The sequence below is a fragment of the Nycticebus coucang genome, chromosome 9 (genome assembly GCF_027406575.1).
Source record: "Nycticebus coucang isolate mNycCou1 chromosome 9, mNycCou1.pri, whole genome shotgun sequence".
Classification (NCBI taxonomy): Eukaryota; Metazoa; Chordata; class Mammalia; order Primates; family Lorisidae; genus Nycticebus; species Nycticebus coucang.
The window spans coordinates 132937860-132959819 of NC_069788.1; the positions used below are offsets into that span (position 1 = coordinate 132937860).

Below are 21960 nucleotides of genomic sequence, written 5' to 3' on the forward strand. Positions count from 1 at the left end.
AAATGTCAGACCTGAACTGTAAAAACTGCTAGAAGTAAAAAAAAAAAAAAAGTGGGGGGGTGGGGAGAAAGCTACAAGACGTTGGTCTGGGCAAAGATTTTTTTAAATATTACCCTAAAAGCACAGGCAACAGAAGCAGAAATTGACAAATGGGATTAGGTAAAACTAAAAAGCTTCTGCATGGCAAAGGAGAAAGTCAAAATAGTGAAGAGACAGCCTACAGAATGGGAGAAAACATGTATGAACTACACATCTGACTAGTATCCAAAATATATAAGAAACTTAAAATACTGAATAGTGAGACCACAAATAACCAGATTAAAATAGGGGCAGAAGACACGAATAGACATTTCTCAAAAGAAGATATACAAGTGGTCAATAGGTGTTATGAAGGAAAGCTTCATCACTGCTCATCAGGGAAAGGCACATTAATATCACAATGAGACATCACCTCACACTTGTTGAGATGGCTATTATCAAAAGGACAAAAGATAACAAGCCTTGGGTAGGGTGCCAAGAAAAGGGAACATCTGTATACTGATGGGAATGTACGTTAGTACAGCCATTATAGAAAACAGTAATGAGGCTCCCCAAAAAGTGTTTACAAACCCACCATCGTTTACCCAGCAATCCCATTACTGGGTGTATCTCCACAGGGAATGAAATCAGTACACTGAAGAGATGTCTGCACCTCCACCTTCACTGCAGCGTTACTCTCAACAGCCAAAGCAAGTAAACAACCTACGTACCCACAGACAGATGAATGGATGAAGAAAATGTGGTATATATCCCCAACCGAATATTGTGCAGCCTTAAAAAAAGGAAGGAAATCCTGTCATTTGTGACAGCGTGGATGAACTTGGAGGGCCTTAAGTCAAGTGAAAAAAGCCAAGTACAGAAACACAAGTCCCATATGATCACACTTACATGTGCAGTGTAAAACAGGCAAAAACTCAAAGAAAGGGAGAGAAATGGTGGCTACTAGGGGCTGGAGAGCAGGGCCGTAGGAGAGATGTTGGTCAAAGGACACGCAAGCTAAAACAAGCTCAAGGGATCTACTATCCATCCTGGTGACTAAAGTTAACAGCAGGAGACACCAGGGAGCAGACTTGAAGTGTTCTCACTGCAAGAAAAAAAAGGTGAGGTGCTACAAATGCAAATTAGCTTGATTTAGCCACTCCACGATGTACACATACATCAAAGCATCATGTTGTACCACAAATATACGGAGGGTGCAAAAAACTGGACATTCATTTTAAGAAAGGAAAAATCTGTATTAAAACTGTAACACTCAGGATATGCCAGTAATGTTTGTTACCTTGCAGACTGTATCTTATATCTCTTGTGATTGCAGAAATCAAAAGTGACTTGAGTATTACAAATTGAATACAAATTTTTCCCCATCTTAAAACGTGTATACATTTTTTGCACTCTCAGTAAATAATTTCTACTTGGCGATTTTAAAAATAAAGTTTGAAAAAGAGTTTCAATATAGTAATTACTTATTGATTTAAGGAATTGCCTGTATCCAAGGAAAGAGGATCCCGTGGGCTGTTAAAAAAAAAAAAAAGACCTTAAACATGAAAGGGCGTGGTGAAAAGGGCTGCCCTCTTTTCCCCCAGAAGCTATACATCAAACCAGTCTTTTTCAAACTTTTTTAATTGAAGCTTATAATAAGAAATAACTTTTACCCCGTGATTCAAAGTATATTTACATCTGTGCAGGCATGTACTTAAACCAGCGGTTCTCAACCTGTGGGTGGTGACCCCTTTGTAACAATGAAAACACAGCCCAGTATTAGGAAGGTTGAGAACCACTGACTTAAACACAGAAACTTACAACTGAAAAATTCCTCAGACCACACTTAACACATGAGATGTACTCAACTATTTTCTATTCTATTTCAATTTGGGGTCTGTTCCTCAAGGCCCTTTAAAACGATTTCACACCCCCAATGAAGGGTGGCTTCTCTCAGTTTTAAAAACATGTTTTTTTTGTTGTTGCTTTTTTTTTTTTTGATATGGAGTCTCACTCTGTTGCCCCAGGCTAGCATGCCATGCACTCTGCTGAGCTCACAGCAACCTCAAGTTCCCTGGCTCCACTGATCCTCCTGCCTCAGCCAACAGCAATCCCTCCAAGTAGCTGGGATTACTGTTGCCCACAACACCCTGCTAATTTTTCTTTTTTTTTTAATAGAGACAGGGGTCTCACTCTTGCTCAGACTGGTCTCTAGCTCCTGAGTTCAAGTGATCCTCCCACTTTGGTCTCCCAGAGTTCTAGCGTTCCAGGCATGAGCCACCATGCCCAACCTGCCTTAAAACATGCTTTAAACAATGGGCAAAGGCTCTGCAGACTTCCCCATCTCAAAAACAGACTTGTTTTAAATTAGGTTAGGCGCTCTCAACTGTTCCTAGTTAACTCTGCATTAAAAACATTTCCCTGCTCTTTCACTCTCTTTCCAATAGCTCTCCAGAGGCAAGGTTAAGTCTCCAGCTCAGCAGGGACCAGCTATCACTACTCATGTGTTGTAGGTATACTATTTCACTTCTAATCCAGTTAACACCACATAATAGCAAACTAATAACAAACACAGTCCTGGCAGAGCTGCCCTCTGTGCTGGCCCAGAACAGCATGGTACACACAGTCCCTAATCAGGAAAATAACTCCTTTCCTCTTTCACTGGTCACTCACCAGGTAGTAAGTCAGACTGAAGGTCAGAGCAGCAACTGCAAATTCCTACTCTAGTTTCCAGAAGAAATTGTGTCTTATTTCTGCTTTAAGAAGTGAGGAGATTGGGAATGGAGGGAAAAGCCTAAAGCAACTCACTACAGGGAGGGCTGATTCCTGCCAGCTTGGAAACAGCGTTATTTAGGGGGAAAAAAGACATAAGTTAGAATCAAAAGGGGCCACTTGAGACTTTACCTTTCTTCAACCCCAGTTTTCAATACAGCTACCTGATTTTAACCAATAAACAGCTTCTGGACAATTCTGACATTTGTCAAGTACTCACTAACGTATTTGCTCACCTTTTCAGTTACACCTACTAACTAAGAGAGTTTCTTAAAACCAACGTAAAAGTTGTAAAAAAGTAGTCTAGGAAGTAGGCTCTCTATTCATAACCATGCTTCAGATTCGAACTCAGTTATTTACACTACACCATCAAAGAGCAAAGTAATTAGACTGTGTGCTCATCAGCCCTTCCCTCAAGGCATTAATGTTAGCAAGATTCGCTCTGAGTTTACGGTAGACAAACGTAAGAACATTCATTTCTGAATGCTTTATAAAACCAAGGGTAATTATCTTAGCCATAGTGCGAGGTCCTTCATATAAGAAGTCATCAACTGATAAATATTCATAACAATCAAAATACCGGTTACGATGCTCTGACCCTAGGTAATCTGCCAGGATTTGGATCCCTTCTCAAAAAAACCTGGGGAGTTTTAATCAGGTTATTGGTTTCCTCATACACAAACTAGTGATAGAGACACCACTCTGGGTAGTTACGGAGATTAAATAGAGCAGTGTGAGCAAAGGCTTTATAAATTAATTACTAGACTAAAAAGCCTTTATAAACTATTATTGCTTATCAGGTACAAGATTTTTTACAACTGTCACATACAGAAAGAGAGCTTGCTGTGTGGGGAGGGGTTCACACCCAAAGAACTTAGAAAAAAACTGTGCAGTGTCAATTCTGCAAAAAACCTATAAAATTATATTTATTGCTGAGAGCTAAACTACAAAATAAAACACTAAAAAAAGGAGAAATAAAAAAGGGACAGATTTTTTTTAAAAAGTTATGGCTAAATTAGAAATTGCTGAATATTAAGTAAATGATCCAAAACCTTTTTTGAAAAATTTATCTATTTCTTCTAGTACTGTTCCATTTCCGTATAGTCATAAAAATTCTTGTTTCAACAAGTTAAAAATCTGATATTAATAAATACTCAGAACAGGAAAGCAAATTAATTAAAATTGCTTCCCAGAAAATTTTAATGTTCTTTCACTTTAAAACACGGGTAAGGCAGAGAAATATTATTACAGAGGAATAACTTCTCTGCAAAGCAGAGGTGCTGCACATTTAGAAAGGGAGGCAATTCAGAAGTTTTGGAAGGAATAGCTGTTAAGAGAATTTCCCGTAATTCTCAATAACCATCATCATCCTTATCGGGTTTGACAGGGAAATCAGATCTGGTTTATCCTCAGAGTTCTTAGAACCCCTTGAGCCAGGAATTCCAGAAAACTGAACTCTTCTTGGGATCCCGACTGTATCAGTTCTTGAAGTTGTTTACAAGCATTTCATCTCCATGTGGGTCAAACACACAATCTCATTCTGTCTGAAGTGCCCAGGAATCAGGGCTTATCCCTATAAGAGGTAGAATTTTAGAAGCTGTAATTTTCCACACATCAGCAGATTTGTGGATGGATCCCTACAAGGGGCCGAGGCTTCAAAACATCTCATTATATTCCTTCAAGACCATCCAGTCTCCTCTCAGAAATGGACATGAAATCAAACAGGCACTTTTCCCTCAAGGATTAGAAGGTTAAAAACTAATCGTGGGCCCTTAATTCAGAATGGCCCCGAGGATCACTACCAATGCTTCTCAATCTTGGTTATACACCTGCTTGGGATGGAGGTTAAGGAAGACTGGAGGGGGCACAGCGTTACTCACATCTCAAAGATCCTGTCTTCACTGGCCAGGCATCTGTATTTATTTTTAAATCTTCTCAGGTGGTTTTAATGTGTGGCCAGGATGGAGCAGCACTAACGTAGTGCAATAATTCCTAAACGCTGGTAGCTGCAACAGAATCTTGTCACAAATATAAATTCTAATGCATAGATGAACTGAATGGACTCCCTTGGAGTAGAACACAGAAACACAGCTGCAGAGGTAAGGCTCACGCTCGCACTGGACACGTTCACCTGGTGTCCATCACGGGAGTCTATGAGCAATACAGACTCTGAGATCCACCCCACAGCTTCTGGATCAGAGCCTGCATTTAAACAAGATCCTCAGGTGATTCCCAACAGTGTGAACGCACCTCTCGTCTGCAGCCTTTTCTTCCACTTATGAAGGGAAAAACAGACTGGGAAAGTTAAAGGACTCGTTGAACGCAGAGAAAGGGCAATTGGTGGGGAAAAAAGACTATTCTAGGACACTCTATGTGTGAGCTGCTATCTAAGCTTTGTTTGGAGGGTTGTTTGGGTTTTTTGGTTTTAAAAGAAGGAAGCATTTTCTCTTCAAAGAGTGATTTCTTCAGGCAGTAGGAAAATCACTCCATGTAGGTTAATACTACCTCATATTAAAGATCGTACACGAACCATGGGACCAACCATCCTGGCTGGTAACAATGGCTGGAAGAAAAGAGGTTATACTCAGTCCACAAAGACAAAAGCCGCAGGAAGTTTCGTCCCTTTCTGTAGCAATTCTGGGCAAAGTATGTTTTCCTCTGAGTTGCTTCAACATAATTAGACTGGTTTGGGGGTGGTGTTTGTTTTACCTTGCTTTGTTTTTATGAAAACGACACCGTCCATGGATCTGGAAATTCCATGAACACTAACAAGGATAGTGAGGAAGGGAAGGAAATGGGGAGAAAAAGGTCAAATGCCATTACGGACGATGAGTAAGTCTAGAGACCTGATGCACCCATGAAAACTATAGTTAATGATATTGTATTACACACTGAAAGGCTGATGACAGATTTTAGCCCTTACCACATAAAGAAAGGTAACTGTGGCAGTGGATGGATTATTATTCACGTGACTGCAGTGATCATTTTACTATCTGTGTGTGAACGAGATGGACAGTTAAGTTTGCAAACTCATCCTACAAAGAGTGCTACCGTCCTCACTCCTGACTATCACTACAATCTCCAGATGCTTTTTATTTTTTATTTTTTTTTTTTTGCAGTTTTTGGCCGGGGCCGCGTTTGAACCCACCACCTCCGGTATATGGGACAGGTGTCCTACTCCTTTGAGCCACAGGCACCACCCAAAACACAGTATTTTTTAAGGAAAAAAACAATAGACAAAGATGGTGAAACAACATTTTGGCAGTTAAGCTAGCTCGCTCTCTCTCTCTCTTCCCCACTACCACAAATAACCCTAGAAGTTTTTAAGAGCACTAGCAGAAGTGTTCAGATATTTCAAGGGATAACACACATCAATGAATTCTACTGAGGAAGACAGAGCGGAGGAGAGAAGAGAAAAAGACTTCACAAAAAGAGAAGAACGCTTCCATTAATTTATAGTGTTGCCAAGGTATAGGGCACCCTCTGAGGAGAGTCAACTGGATTTTTCCTCGTATTATACTCATTTCATTCCCATTTTGAGGAAGCAAACAGTCTACAAATTACGGGTATGGTTCTGAAAGCCCTCACGCCGTGAGACCCTCCCACATAGATGAAGTACAGATGAAAACCAGGAAATCCAGTTTAGAGGGTTTCAAGCTGCTCTTCTGGATCAGGGGGCCTCCCCGGGGAAGGATCAGAGTGCAGGTGTTTGCAGCTCCTATATTCTCCCGCCCTCCACAACCTCTGATTCAAAGAGCTAAAGAATACACATTCCAAAAATCAAATAGATGACCAAAAAGGGAAATTAGAAGCTTAAATGTAATGCAGTAACATCCATGCAGCAGTCACTAAATTTCCCTAAAAGGGATCAGTTGGAGAGACCTTTTCAATGATGCTGATTATCAAATGTTTGTTATTTTGATTTGATTCAAAAGTTTATTTTGGGCTGGTGCCTGTGGCTCAAAGGAAGAGAGCACAAGCCCCATATACCAGAGGTGGCTGGTTCAAACCCATACCTGGCCAAAAACTGCAAAAAAAAAAAAAGTTTGTTTATTTTATTTCTGAGTAAGTCACTTATTAAAACCTGAAGTTTTTCTAATGCACAAGAACAACCAGACTGCCCAAGCTAATTGGCCCACAATAGCTCTTTTCTGAACTTCTTGAGTAGAGCACAGAAATCCTACAGGGGTGCACAGTTACACTGAGCTGAGCTCCCCTGGGCTGCATTGTCCTTTTCTTCGAGAAAATGAGAAGTGAGGTCAATGACAAAGTGAAAACATAGGTGGTGTGTAAAGCTTCACTGCAAGCATGGCCCTCTTCCAGCTGTTCCCATCTCAAGGAAATCTTTCCTGCTTCCATCTACACATTTGAACCAACATGCTGGGAATCATCCTTCACCCCTCCTCATACACGCCCCCTAGTAATTCTGCCTACCCCAAACATGGCAGGTGCACCCACTGCTCTCCATCCCATCCCCACTGCTCTCCACCCACTGCTACCGTCCCAGGCCAGCGCGTCTTATCTGGACTATTAGACTGTTTACCGGCTGGTCTCTCTCACATCTCTCTACTATCCTTAAACAAGTAACTACTGGGAGTAGATTTGTCCATTGCACTAACAATGCAAAGCAAAAGCTTCCCCCCCCCCCAATAGTCTTGTCTCCCATCATTCCCTTTCTTTAGGCCACTGCAATCCAACAGCACTTATCTCTGTTTCACAAATTTGATACCCATGTTTTCTTTCTCTCCTTAGGACTACTCACATTTTCTCTTTGCCTAAAATAGGCTTCCCCTGCTTCTCATCTCGTTTTATCTCACTTTAAGCACCAGTTGAACACTGCTTCCTTGGAAAGGCCTCCCTACCACTGTCTCCCAGTCAAAACTAGTCTCAGCTGGACATGATCACAGCATCCTCCCCTCTTCCTGCAAAACGCTCACCAAAATTGTCAGTATATATTTGTTTTTTTAATTTTTTTTATTAAATCATAGCTGTGTACATTGATATGATCATGGGGCATCATTCACTAGCTTCACAGACTGTCTGGCATGCTTTCATCACACTGGTTAACATAGCCTTCCTGGATTTCTCTCAGTTACTGTGCCAAGACACTTAGAGATCTAAAAATAGATGTGCCATTCAATCCTCTAATCCCTCTGCTGGGCATATACCCAGATGACCAAAAATCACACCATAACAAAGATATTCGTACCAGAATGTTTATTGCAGCCCAATTCATAATTGCTAAGTCATGGGAAAAGCCCAAGTGCCCATCGATCCACGAATGGATTAATAAATTGTGGTATACATACACCATGGAATATTATGCAGCCTTAAAGAAAGATGGAGACTTTACCTCTTTCATGTTTACATGGATGGAGCTGGAACATATTCTTCTTAGTAAAGTATCTCAAGAATGGAAGAAAAAGTACCCAATGTACTCAGCCCTACTATGAAACTAATTTGGGGCTTTCACATAAAAGCTATAACCCAGTTACAACCAAAGAATAGGGGAAAGGGAGGGGAGGGAGGGGGGTGGTGGGTAGAGGGAGGAGGATTGGTAGGATTACACCTGCAGTGCATCTTACAAGGGTATATGTGAAACTTAGTAAATGTGGAATGTAAATGTTTTGGCACAGTAACTGAGATAATACCAGGAAGGCTATGTTAACCATTGTGATGAAAATGTGTCAAACGGTCTATGAAGCTAGTGTATGATGCCCCATGATCATATCAATGTACACAGCTATGATTTAATAAAAACATAAAAATAAAAAATAAAACATTCCACATTTACCAAGTTCCACATATACCCTTGTAAGATGCACCACTGGTGTAATCCCACCAATCCCCCTCCCTCTGCCCACCTCCCCCCTCCCTTCCCTCCCTTTCCCCCTTTCCCCTATTCTTAGGTTGTAACTGGGTTATAGCTTTCATGTGAAAACCCTAAATTAGTCTCACAGTAGGGCTGAGTACATTGGGTACTTTTTCTTCCATTCTTGAGATACTTTACTAAGAAGAATATGTTCCAGCTCCATCCATGTAAACATGAAAGAGGTAAAGTCTCCATCGTTCTTTAAGGCTGCATAATATTCCATGGTGTACGTATACCACAATTTATTAATCCATTCGTGGATTGATGGGCACTTGGGCTTTTTCCATGACTTAGCAATTATGAATATGGCTGCAACAAACATTCTGGTACAAATATCTTTGTTATGATGTGATTTTTGGTCATCTGGGTATATGCCCAGTAGAGGGATTACAGGATTGAATGGCAGATCTATTTTTAGATCTCTAAGTGTTCTCCATCTCTCTTTCCAAAAGGAATGTATTAATTTGCATTCCCACCAGCAGTGCAAAAGTGTTCCCTTTTCTCCACATCCACGCCAACATCTCCGGTCTTGGGATTTTGTGATATAGGCTAGTCTCACTGGAGTTAGATGATATCTCAAAGTAGTTTTGATTTGCATTTCTCTGATGATTAAAGATGATGAGCATTTTTTCATATGTCTGAAGGCCGTGCGCCTGTCTTCTTCAGAGAAGTTTCTCTTCAAATCCCTTGCCCAGCCTGCAATGGGATCCCTTGTTCTATTCTTGTTAATGCGTTTGAGTTCTCTGTGGATTCTGGTTATTAAACCTTTGTCTTATATTTGCAGACATAACCTGCAAATATCTTCTCCCATTCTGAGGGCTGTTTGCTTGCTTTACTTACTGTGTTCTTGTGATCAAGGAATACAGCAGCGTCTCAGGTTACAAAATCAACATTCATAAATCAGTAGCCTTTATATATACCAACAATAGTCAAGTTGAAAAAAGTTAAGGACTCTATCCCATTCACAGTAGTGCCAAAGAAGACAAAATATTTGGGAATTTATCTAACAAAGGACATGAAAGATCTCTATAAAGAGAACTATGAAATTCTAAGAAAAGAAATAGCTGAAAATATTAACAAATGGAAAAACATACCATGCTCATGGCTGGTAAGAATCAACATTGTTAAAATGTCCATACTACTGAAAGCAATATATAATTTCAATGCAATCCCTATTAAAGCTCCACTGTCATACTTTAAAGATCTTGAAAAAACAATACTTCGTTTTATATGGAATCAGAAAAAACCTCGAATAGCCAAGACATTACTCAGAAATAAAAACAAAACAGGAGGAATCACGCGACCAGACCTCAGACTATACTACAAATCAATAGTGATCAAAACAGCATGGTATTGGCACAAAAACAGAGAATAGATGTCTGGAACTGAATAGAGAACCAAGAGATGAATCCAGCTACTTACCATTATTTGATCTTTGACAAGCCAATTAAAAACGTTCAGTGGGGAAAAGATTCCCTATTTAACAAATGGTGCTGGGTGAACTGGCTGGCAACCTGTATAAGACTGAAACTGGACCCACACCTTTCACCATTAACTAAGATAGACTCTCACTGGATTAAAGATTTAAACTTAAGACATGAAACTATAAAAATACTAGAGGAGAGTACAGGGAAAACCCTTGAAGAAATCAGTTTGTGCAAGTATTTTATGAGGAGGACCCCCCGGGCAATTGAAGCTGCTTCAAAAATACACTACTGGGACTTGGTCAGTATAGATTTGATGTGGGTTTACTGAATTCCTGTGCCCTCTACCAGACTCTACGTTCCAGGAGTTCAGAGACCTCATATCTAATCATCACTGTATACCCACAAACGTTCGCTGAGTGACCAAATCAAACATAAAAATTCCCAGTTAAAAGTCATATTGTCAAGAAATAATTATAAAATAATGTTCAGACATTGTTGAGAACGTAGATAAGGGCCATGCTACCTACACATCTTCAAGGAACTAACAATACTGCAAAAAATAAAAGACTTGTTCCCAAGCAGATTTCCCTGTACTTTGAACGGCAGCTGAAAACCTGTGAATTTAAACCACAGAGTCTGTATTATTTTTTGTCTTTTGAGTGATATCTATGGATTATATTTAAGTTTCAAAGAACAGCAACACAGAACAATCCCTGAAGCACCATATATAATGTATTTGATTTGGGTTAAATAGAATCTTGGTACAGACGTCTAAACAAAAGCATAACTAATTTATATTTCATGCCCACGTTCAGAATGTCGATTTCTGGCATGTGTGTTGCTCTATCCTAGAGTCTACGTCAATACACAACGTAAGGCTGGTCTCTTTCACAGTCTTGCAAAACACATCTTCATCCTAGAACAATCCTCTGTGCAATACAGCAAGTGTACAGACAAAACACTCTGTACCTTCCATAAAGACACTAGTTATTATATAATAATATTGGTGATATTAAGCGGGTCATCACTGTAGGAGTTTGAACTATGCAAAAAAAACCTGTTGATGTATTCAAACTTGTTCAGCTGTCAACTAAGATAAAAATATGCCTCCACTTTTCATCTCCTTCAAGATCAAGGAATGGGTACAGGCGAAACTTACTAAAGGCAGAATATAAATGTCTACATACAGTAACTAAGAAAATGCCATGAAGGCTACATTGAACAGTTTGATGAGAATATTTCAGATTGTATATGAAACTAGCACATTGTACCCCTTGATTGCACTAATGTACACAGCTATGATTTAACAATAAAAATAAATTAATAAAAAAAAAAGTTTTTAAGTTTCTGTGTTTCTTTGATGGCATTAACTTCACCATTTTACCGTCTATCCAAGTTGTTCAGAACGCATGAGATGCTATAACATATTTCTGAAATTATTTTTTAGCAGTTTTTTTTTTTTTGGCTGGGCCGGGTTTGAACCCACCACCTCTGGCATATGCGGCCGGCGCCCTACTCCTTGAGCCACAGACACTGCCTTATATTTCTGAAATTTACAGAAAATATCTCTCCACCAAAAAAACATTCAACAATTCAAAGTTTCTACTTTTAATAGTTGGTGTTTTGTTCATGCAAAAATGGGTTTCTGAGGAGTGAACTGGTAAGAATCATTAGAAGCAAATTATAACTTCAATAATGGTCTCTTTGATTTATAGTTGAAATACAACAAAAAAAATTTCACCCTGATGTAATGACAAATTTTTACAAAGGTTTATTACAATGAAAATTTTTTAAATGCCTGAAGCCATACACTAGTTATATAATCTTGGGGAATAAGAGCTACATCAATCAAGATATATTTATCAGGGGAAAAAAGTATTTCATACATATTTAATGTTCAAACATCATTTTAAATCCTGAAAATAAAACTTTTGCAAATGAACTGCATCTTTTCTTAAGGGATTCTATATTTTCTTTGAAGTTAACCTTTTAAAGTAATTACACACTAATGTCAAAAAAATCTTCAATTAAAAGTCTGGCCTACCCTGCACATACAATAGGAAAACAGAAGAGAGGCTTTCCTGAATGCATTTACAAGCCAATTCGTTTTCTAAAGCTTTGGTTTTTTTTTTTTTTTGTTTGTTTGTTTTTTTTTCACTATCTATGCAACAGAAGCTAATTGTTCAAGGAAGTACAGATCTAAAAATTAAAATTATCTCGCTCCTCTGGACAGATTTCAGAGGACTGCTACAAAAAGAAGCTGTTTTTTCTGATTTGTTCTTCAGCTTCTCCAAGAATTACCAGGTATCGTGGTAAACAGAACTGATGCTGCTTTTGCTCCGAATAGTAGGGTTTTTATGGGGGCAGGAAAGGAAATGGCTGGACAGGAACAGGTTGATTTTTTTTTTTTCTCCAAATAAGTAAGACTTCAGTAACGTGAACTCAAATGCTCTTAGGCTCTGATCTATCCATTTATGACTTAGGAAATTCTCAACTACTTGCTTCTTTGCTATAGGTTATAAAGGAAAAAAACAAGAAAAGAAAAGAAAATCTCCCCTACATTACCTTATCTAAAGAAATATGGAGAGGTGTGTACGTATTATGCCCCCACTATGAGGAGGCACAGTGTGCGAGGCGCCACCCGTGTGGCTTCCTGGAATCTTTCCAACAATGCTTTAAGACAGTGTCATCATTCTGGAGGGTTCGGTGTGCCTTCAGGGGTGAACGCAGGAACCTGTGCCATCCAAAACTCAATTCTTTGCTCCCTCCACCCGCCACTGTGCCTCAGACAGCAGTTGAGAGCCACTGCTCTCTGACCCTTGGAGATGTCCCGCAGAGTCCAGAAAAAAGATCACCAGTATCCTGATGATGGCTATCTAGTAGAGACAGAGCTTGCTTTAAGAATAAACAAGGGAGGCTTGGCTCCTATGGCTCAAGCAGCTAAGGCTCCAGCCACATACACCTGAGCTGGTGGGTTTGAATCCAGCCCGGGCCCGCCAAACAAGAACTACAACCAAAAAATAGTCCAGTGTTGTGGCAGGCTGTGGTCCCAGCTACTTGGGAGGCAGAGGCAGGAGAATCACTTGAGCTCAGGAGTTGGAGGTTGCTGTGAGCTGTGATGCCACCACACTCTACCCAGGGCGACACAGCTTGAGGCTCTGTCTGGGGGGGGCAGAGACAGGGGGGGTGGGGGGGAGAATAAACAAGGGAGGGCGGCACCTGTGGCTCAAAGGCATAGGGTGCTGGCCCCATATGCCGGAGGTAGCGGGTTCAAACCCAGCCCCAGCCAAAAAAAAAAAACACACACACACACACACAAAGAATAAACAAAGGAAATATATCACGTTTCATTCCTTACTCAGAGAAGCTCAGTTAACGAGGCAACTCTTTTCTTTCCACCTGTCGTTCTTTCTTTACTCCATCATAGTTACACCCATCAGCTACATATGATGTCAGTACGGACGCCTTTCATGCCTTGAGATGAGTCAGTACACAACAGCGAATGGGCATGAATCCACTGAGTCTGCACACAGTATTTACAGGAGGTACAAAAGAAATAGAGGGCTAAACTGTTTCTCCTAAGGAATAATAATCTGTAGTATAACAGTGAGACTACTGTTAGACTGAGTGACAAGAGAAAGACAACCCTCACTTTTCTAATTGAAAAGGTGAAAATACTAAAGATAACAGAAATGAGGAGTTACCAAAAAAAAAAGTCAAAATGTTTGAAGCCAAAAGCAAATAAATTCAATTCTGAGAAGTACAGAAGAAATTCCACCTACCATTAGTAAATAAAAAAAAATTTTATACACTGTATAAGGCCTTCTACCCTTTTGAAGTTGATCAGATGTCTGCCACGTAAACCTCTCATCACTCTTTCCCCTGCCAAAACCAAAATTAAAAACAAAAACAGTAAACAACAACGAAAAGCAATTCTATACATAAATGGAAACACGGGACTGGCATGCAGAGAAAATAGTTTACCTTATGACAGAGGCTCAGCTTGCTCTGAAGATAAGAAAGAGAGCTGAAGGTTCAACCTACAGAACTGTTTATTTTAGCAGAGAAAGGGAGAGAGAGAGGGGACGGGGAAGAAGAAAGGAGGAAAAGGTGGGGGGAGGAGAAACAGAACCTAATAGACAGGAAAACATGTAAAGTATGAACACTAAAAGATGAACCAGTGCAGAAAGTAGGGACGTAAAGTTTCAAATCCTGCAAAGCCAGAAAAATATAGACAAAGGCCTGGGGATTTACAAGAAGAATATAATTTTCTAGGAAGTTTCAAAATAATGGGAATAGACAGCAATTAGTTGAAAAGAGGTGAAGGAAACGATGATAAAAAATTAAAAGCAACTACAGATGGTACATTAGAAGATTTAAACAACCAAATGATAATACATAATAACTAACACTGATATGAAGATGTGCCTTACACAGCTCTCTGCACATAATTTCTTTCACTTACACCTCACTCTAAGCCCATCATCGAGGTACGAGTGTTATTTATATTTTCCAGATGAGAAAACAAGGTAAAAAGTAAGTGAAGTAAGTCACAGAACTAGTAAGCAACAGAGTCAGGTCTCAGGCCTCCAGAATCTAACCAACATGCACACTGCCCCTTCCAGAAACATAGGAGAAATATTACTTCTGTCACTGTGTGCGTCATGGAACCCAGTGCTAGATCAGTGCCTAGCACAGGGCAGACGCTCAGTAAGACTGTGCTGCACAGATGAATTCTTAACTAGAAAAGGCAAAGGGGAAAAGCAGACGGGTGGGAGTTGTTTTTAGGGACTTATTCTAAGACGATTTACACTCCATTACAGAATTAATTCATCTATTCTTCCAAAGCTGTAAATACATAAAAATAAACTCAGTGTGCTTTAATTGGCTCCCCATGAAAAGGATACCAACAAACAACACGAAAACAGAATAGAACAGGACAGAAGTTAACTCCCCGCCTCCATCAATGCCAGTTGTACAGTTTTCAGTTCGGCAGTCTGGGGCTGGCCCTGCCGTCTCCAAAAAGTACAACCCCTTTTCCCTCTTCTGCTCAGGGCAGAACTCACTCAAAAGATACTTTCAGCTGATAAATAATCGACTGATTCCCAAGGACAAAAACATCAATAACTCCTAATGGCAAAATTATTTTAAAATAATCATTTCATAAGAATCTAGAAATTTGTAAACTATTCTTTCTCATATAAAATAGCCCAGGTTTTAAACCCTAGGAGATTCATGCAAAAATGGCAGAAACTATTTCAGCTGGACATCAAGTTGGAATAGATGGGTACGGGGTGCTTCTCACCTTCCCGTCCCTGCTTTCCTGAGTACCGTTTGATGCACCGTGTACAGAGTGGTTTCTGTCTGCAGATATGTACATTGACTATGTTAGACTATTGGATTATTCATACAACCTCACTTAATAGATTTAATCAGCACTGTTTTGGGGGGAAAAAACAACTATGGACTTGGTTACTTTAGGAGACAAAAATCAAAAAGCACTTATTCAACTAGTACTTGAAGCTACATGCTCTACACAGTGAAGAATATACAAGTATTTTTTAAGATATGACACATCCTCAAGGAGCTTAGTTCACACCTCAGAATTTTCATGGCTTCCCTATTACATGTCATTATAGCTAGAAACTATTATGACTGTTCTCCTAAGCTCAAATCACATTATCTCTTGAGGTCCACTTGACTTTGTACTAAACAGTTGTATTTCTCTAAGAGAACCAATTCCAAAGAGACAAATAAATCTATTTTCCAAAAACTTGCAAATAGTTTTCAAACCACTCTTTCTTCCTAAATGATTTTGCTCATCAATTCTCCTATCTTTTTCCCTGGGAAAACAATGTATCACAAAACTACGAACTAGAATGTATATAAATATGTCTATTAAGTAATAGTGTCCATACGTAACCAAACATTAAAATAATTTATGTGACAGTCATTATTCTGCGTCCATTTGATCAAACATCTTTCAAGACTCAGCCTTTCCAATATTAATTTCTATATTATATAAAATAAGAATATTTAAATGATTTTTAACTGCTCTTAAATTACAAAAAGGAGTCATGCCCTGTACTATTAAGCCAGAATATTTAATGACCCACACTGAGGATTTTTTTTTTCTTTTGGTAGTCTTTGGCCGGGGCTGGGTTTGAACCTGGTATATGGGGCTGGTGCCCTACTCCTTGAGCCACAGGTACCACCCAAGGATTTTTGTTAATTCTACTCTGCTATTGGTAGAACATATTTTACAAATGTACATTTCTTAAAGCACATCGACACTACTTTCTTTGGCCTCAATTTCTATTTTTTTTTTTTTTTTTTGAGACAGAGCCTCAAGCTGTTGCCCTGGGTAGAGTGCCGTGGCATCCTAGCTCACAGCAACCTCAAACTCCTGGGCTCAAGCGAGTCTCCTGTCTCCGCCTCCCAAGTAGCTGGGACTACAGGCACCCGCCACAATGCCCTGCTATTTTTTGTTTGCAGCCGTCTTTGTTGTTTGGCAGGCCCGGGCTGGATTTGAACCCGCCAGCTCAGGTGTATGTGGCTGGCGCCTTAGCCGCTTGAGCCACAGGCGCCGAGCCTGGCCTCAATTTCTACGACAATCATTGACATTTGTTTCAGATTACCACTGGTCATTTGTGTTTGACAACACAACTTTTTTATTTATAAAAGTACTGTATGGCATATTTTAATATTTCCCCTTAAAATTAACTTTGTGTGGGAACATGTCAAAGGATGTCACTATATGTTTTTAGCCCTACTAAAAAGAAAAATAAAACCCTAAAATATTACAGGAGTTTAAAACCTCTTAAAATATTATATCCTCAATCATATGCCTTTGAATATAATTTGTTTTATAATAGCTTTGTATCTTATTTTTTAAAACCAAGCAACATCAAAATACTTGAATCCCATGATTCCGTAGGGAAGTAACTAAATCTGTGTACCCTTTCAATAAGATTAAAGCACTGGTATGAACCGATTCTACCAATTTTTTCATAGGAAACATGTAGTCATCTTCCCAGTATGATGCCATCATGAACGTGTCATTTTTCTGCAAAATCATATGCTATATAATTGCCAAAACACTCAAATTGTATGTTACAATAAAATTTTGTTTGCCTGCTAAAATAAAATGCTCTATTCGTCTTAAATATATTTGAATTTGTTTCTTTACAGACACTATTTCTAATACCCTGTTTCCCCGAAAATAAGACATCCTCCGAAAATAAGACCTACTCACAGGAAAGATAAGACGTCCCCTAAAAATAAGACCTAGCGCATCTTTGGGAGCACACCTTCACTGTCTTATTTTCGGGGAAACAGGGTAATCATTCATGTACTCGTAAAATGTGGATCACTGTCAACTAAAATAAATTTTAATAATTAAAATAAGAAATTCATTTAACTTGCCTATACGTCTCATATTTTAGATCTATTTCTCCAAGAGCAAAAGCTAACCATACTGACCCCACCCCCACCCCCAAATCAAATGGGGTGGGAGGTGAGCAGATGGAGGGAACAGCAAAAGAAAAGATGCTAGTTGGTTCACCTGTGATACGACCTATAGTGACCCCTTGTGGTAAATAGTAACTACAGAACTTTGCTGAACAATCCAACCTTTTCCTAGGCTACACTCTGGAGAATATGGAAGCATTGTTCCTCCAAGCTAAGAAACAGCTGTTAATAACAAGGAAAGTAAAAAACTAACATTGACGAGGCTAAAGGGGTTTATGCAGGAAATCGGCTCTGTCGCTATCACATAAGATAATCCCAACTACTCCCAGCTGTTTTGTGTTTTTATACAGTTCTTTTAGTAGGTGAGTTAAAAGATGGAGAGGTAAATGGATTTCTTACACATCCTATTTCTGGAATCAAGCAATACAAAGAGACCAATTTCTAGTGAAGATGGTAATGTCTTGGAATAAGCAGCCCTCCTGTCAGCAACAGGCTGCACTTGTTACATAACGCAGTGCGGACTCTAGAGCAAAGAGGAGGCTGTGGCTTCTTCATAAATATCATTTAGGAAGTGGTCACTACAATTTCAACCTCCTTGATATTTTAAATGTTAAAGTGGTACATTTTAAGACCTGGGTAAACCAATGCTCCAAAAACACGACGAGGTTTTATCAATATTTCCTGAATAGCATCTTTGATGTTAAATAAAACCTTTCAAGGAAAAAAAAAGTCGACAACTTTAAAACAAAAAAAGACCATTTGTTTTCCACTATTTCCTTTAAATTGTATCACACTTAAAAGTTATTATTCCTTTTTGTGCTTGTTGGTTCCATTTTTTAGATCGCTAGAATTCCTCTCATACAGGTTTCTTTTAAGACCTCGGTTTTTACAAATATCAGTTACAACAGGAAAATAACTTTGGCTTTTTCTACACGTAAGAGATGGCTGAGGAGAGAAAGTGCTTGTAACCTAGCTATCTCGAGTAAAATGGAAAATTGAGGATTCTTGAGCTTTTCCTCTTGAAAGGTAAGTGGTTTATAAAGGATGACCTTTTCTGTTATCTTCTCTCCTGTACCCCTTTTTTCTCCAAAGAGAATAAAACTGAAAAAAAGAAACCACTTTCAACTTTTCATAGTGTACATTACTAAATAATATTTAATAAAAAGACATTAATTTGTAGTTAGAATTTTTCAAAATAACCTCGTTTACCGTCACCCAAAGCACTCACTTCTATTTGTTAAGGAACTGAAAACAACAATATATACTAAACATACAACCCAAAGGCACAATCAGACTGAAGGTTTTTGAAATTTTTTTCTTTTGAATCTAAAATTCCAATTAAAAGTCCTAAAAATAGCTGCTTTCTTTCAGATACTTAACCTCTAGCCTCAAGTTTACAGCTCCCTACAGCCCAATTTATATGGATAATAGCTCCCCATAAATAATTGAAATTTAAATAAAGGAAGATAACCTAATAATGTTCTAGACACAAACCTACTCTGTCAGCCCTTGGGCAGGAACCTCCTAGGACATGTTACTGAGATGTAATGAACTCACCGCAACGTCCCCAAACCTTCCCTGCATGACAACTCGTTTTGATCATACTAGCCAAATACCTACACTATTCCTATCGCATTTATACTTTTGACCTTTACACTATTTGGAGTAATAACATACTCTCTATTTACCAGAATCACATGCTACAACTTTCCATAATTCCTTTTGTCTAAAATGATCTTGTCTTTTATCCTAAAACAAGACAAGAGGCATTCCCTACTTCTTTTTGAAATTTAACTACAAAGTGTGTGGGTATTCACCCTTCTCAATAGCCCTCATTATTTTATTTCCTAGTCTTTGAATCACCAGCAACCACCTGCAATGTTTTCCCATAACAGTATGAGTCACTTATATAAAGAAAATAAAAATCCAAAGTGTGAAATAACAGCGAATAGGCTACAGTTGCTAGTCCAGGGCACAGACTATGGCAGTGCTATTCGGGGAAACTGCACCTGAGAAGGTTGGGACTTTGTCAGGAAATCCTAAAAGCTATACTCAAATAGGCCATTCTTGCTCTTTTGTTCCACATCATCAAAAAATGTACTGATCGGTCTCTACCTGGCTGAGACCTCAGCACATTAGCAATACCCATGGACAAATAACCGTGTCCTGTTTGCTCACGTCCATTCTCCTTTCATGTCTAATCTGTGTGTGTATGTGGTGTGTGCATGTGTGTATCTGTGTGTTTCTGGGTTTGGGATGTTTTTTTTTTAAAACATCTCTGTTTTGCTCCTTGTGTGTGAAAGAAATTTTATTTCCTCTGTGTCAGCAGGACAGATACACACACACTTTGTAGCCAAATCTCAAAACAGGCAAAGTACAGAACTCATCCGTTTAGTTTTCTGAGAGGGTGCCCCACCGTCTGTGTATTTCTGTATTATCTGTGCACCTCCCCGCATGTATTTCTATTGTGTCCGACTCTCACTAGAAGATCTGATCTTTTCATAAGAAGAAAATAATGTTGTATAAAAAAGAGAGAAGCTTTTCTTGGGGTATAGATAAATAGACAATCCCAGCCTGTTTCTCCGATTCTTAAATACATTGGGAGTACTGGATCCTTTTCTTTCTTTTCCTGCTAAAAGTCTGCCAATACTTCACCTCCAGTGTTGTTAAGTTAATGAATAATGAAATCTTCAATAGGACAGACCTGGTCCCTGAATCCTGAAAGGAATATTCTATTAGTCCCAATTAACAATTTCTCAGGATAAATTTTTCTATTTCTCTGCCAAATCATATAGAAATGACAACTGCAGTGTACACCTACATTAATGTGCGGAACAATTCATTACTGCGATTCTCAATTTTTCAAGTCCTTCCTGCAAACGAGGTACTGAGACGTCTTGGTATTTGTTACACGCACATAAGCACATACTTCAAATATCTAACCCATTTCAAGCAAAGCTCAGAAGTTTTAGGTAGTGGTACTCCAAGTTGGCCATGAGCAATTAGAGATGGCATATAAAAAGGCCAAAAAATAAATTTTCATTTGCACTTGGTATTATCCACAGGGAGAAACATTATGCCAATGAAACAATTATGAACACGAAGTGTAAAAAAAATTAAATATTCATGAATTTGGATGGTAGATGCCAAACGAGGCAAGAGAAACAGCCATTTTTAAGCCACATAAGACAAATAAATCTTCATTTTGAGGTGCATCTAAAATTAAATATATTCTAAAAACCAGCTCCTAGTTCTAGTCTATATTAGAAGTTTCACCCAAAGGGGCCATACTAGTAAACTTGAGTCAAGGAATTCTCATCTTCCTTCTGTTCACCCAGCATAGCAACAGACAGCCTGTGAGTTTTATTTTTCAAGGCCTTCTCTAAGAAGACCTCTCCCAGACCAAATTATGTGGAATTGAAATAACCCAAGAAGATGAAAAAGCTGAAATAAGATTCTTATATCCGAAACAGCTGATTCTAATAACCCTAAAATATCCCCAAACTGTTTTAACACTAATATCCCCTTGTAGTCTAGGTTTATTACAATATTAATAAAAGGTAAGTTTACATACAGAAATCACCTACCATTATAAATTTAGGTTATCATAAACATCAAAAACACACATGAAATCAGAAGAGAATAACAAAAATATTACAGTAGATATTAAAAAAGATACTAGGCCAGACCCTATAACTATTTTTTCAACCCAAATATAACACTGATGCTTTAGTCTTGTACAATATGGGGCATTGGTCATAGTGGAAAAAATAAAGTCAGAAACCTCAAATTAAAACCAAATGCCATGTCACAGATTTAGGAAAAATACTTCGGGACACTTAAATACATTTAGCCCCTAAATCAGGGGAAATATTTGCAAGCCTAGATTTAGAAGAAATCTAAGAATTAGTGCGTTGTATAATCTGATCTACCGATTCAGGGAAAGCATCATTGCATTTAATTATTTATTATCATTTGAGTGTGCCTCTCTCTTGCCCACCAAGCAGGGATCTTTTTAGAACAAGTGTTCTAATCACTTTTTTATCCAAAAGACCCATGAAGAGTCTGTGGTACCAAGCAACCAAGTAAGTTTTGTTTCAATGAATGAATGAATAAAAAAATGCATTATGGAACTACATGGAGTATTTCCACTGCTTTTGTCTGAGCTCTACTGTACTCTACATGCAAAAAAAATGTCTTTCTCATAATTCTCCAAGAAAAGAAACCTAAAAATAAAATAACAGGCTTATGAAGGAAAAACTTTTAAAGGATACTTACTCTACATATCTTGCATATTAACTTTTAAAACATTTAAAAGAATTAAAAACTAAAAGATGCAGATTTAAGTTAATTGCAAAGTTTATAAGGCCTTAAAATGTGAAATACACAAGCATTCCCACC

At 38.6% G+C, this 21960-nt stretch overlaps 1 protein-coding gene across 2 annotated transcripts in view; it reads right to left on the bottom strand.

Moving 5' to 3' along the window:
- The window catches only part of KCNH5 (potassium voltage-gated channel subfamily H member 5), a 416514-nt gene that overhangs the window by 376709 nt on the left and 17845 nt on the right, over positions 1–21960 (bottom strand). The window lies entirely within an intron of this gene.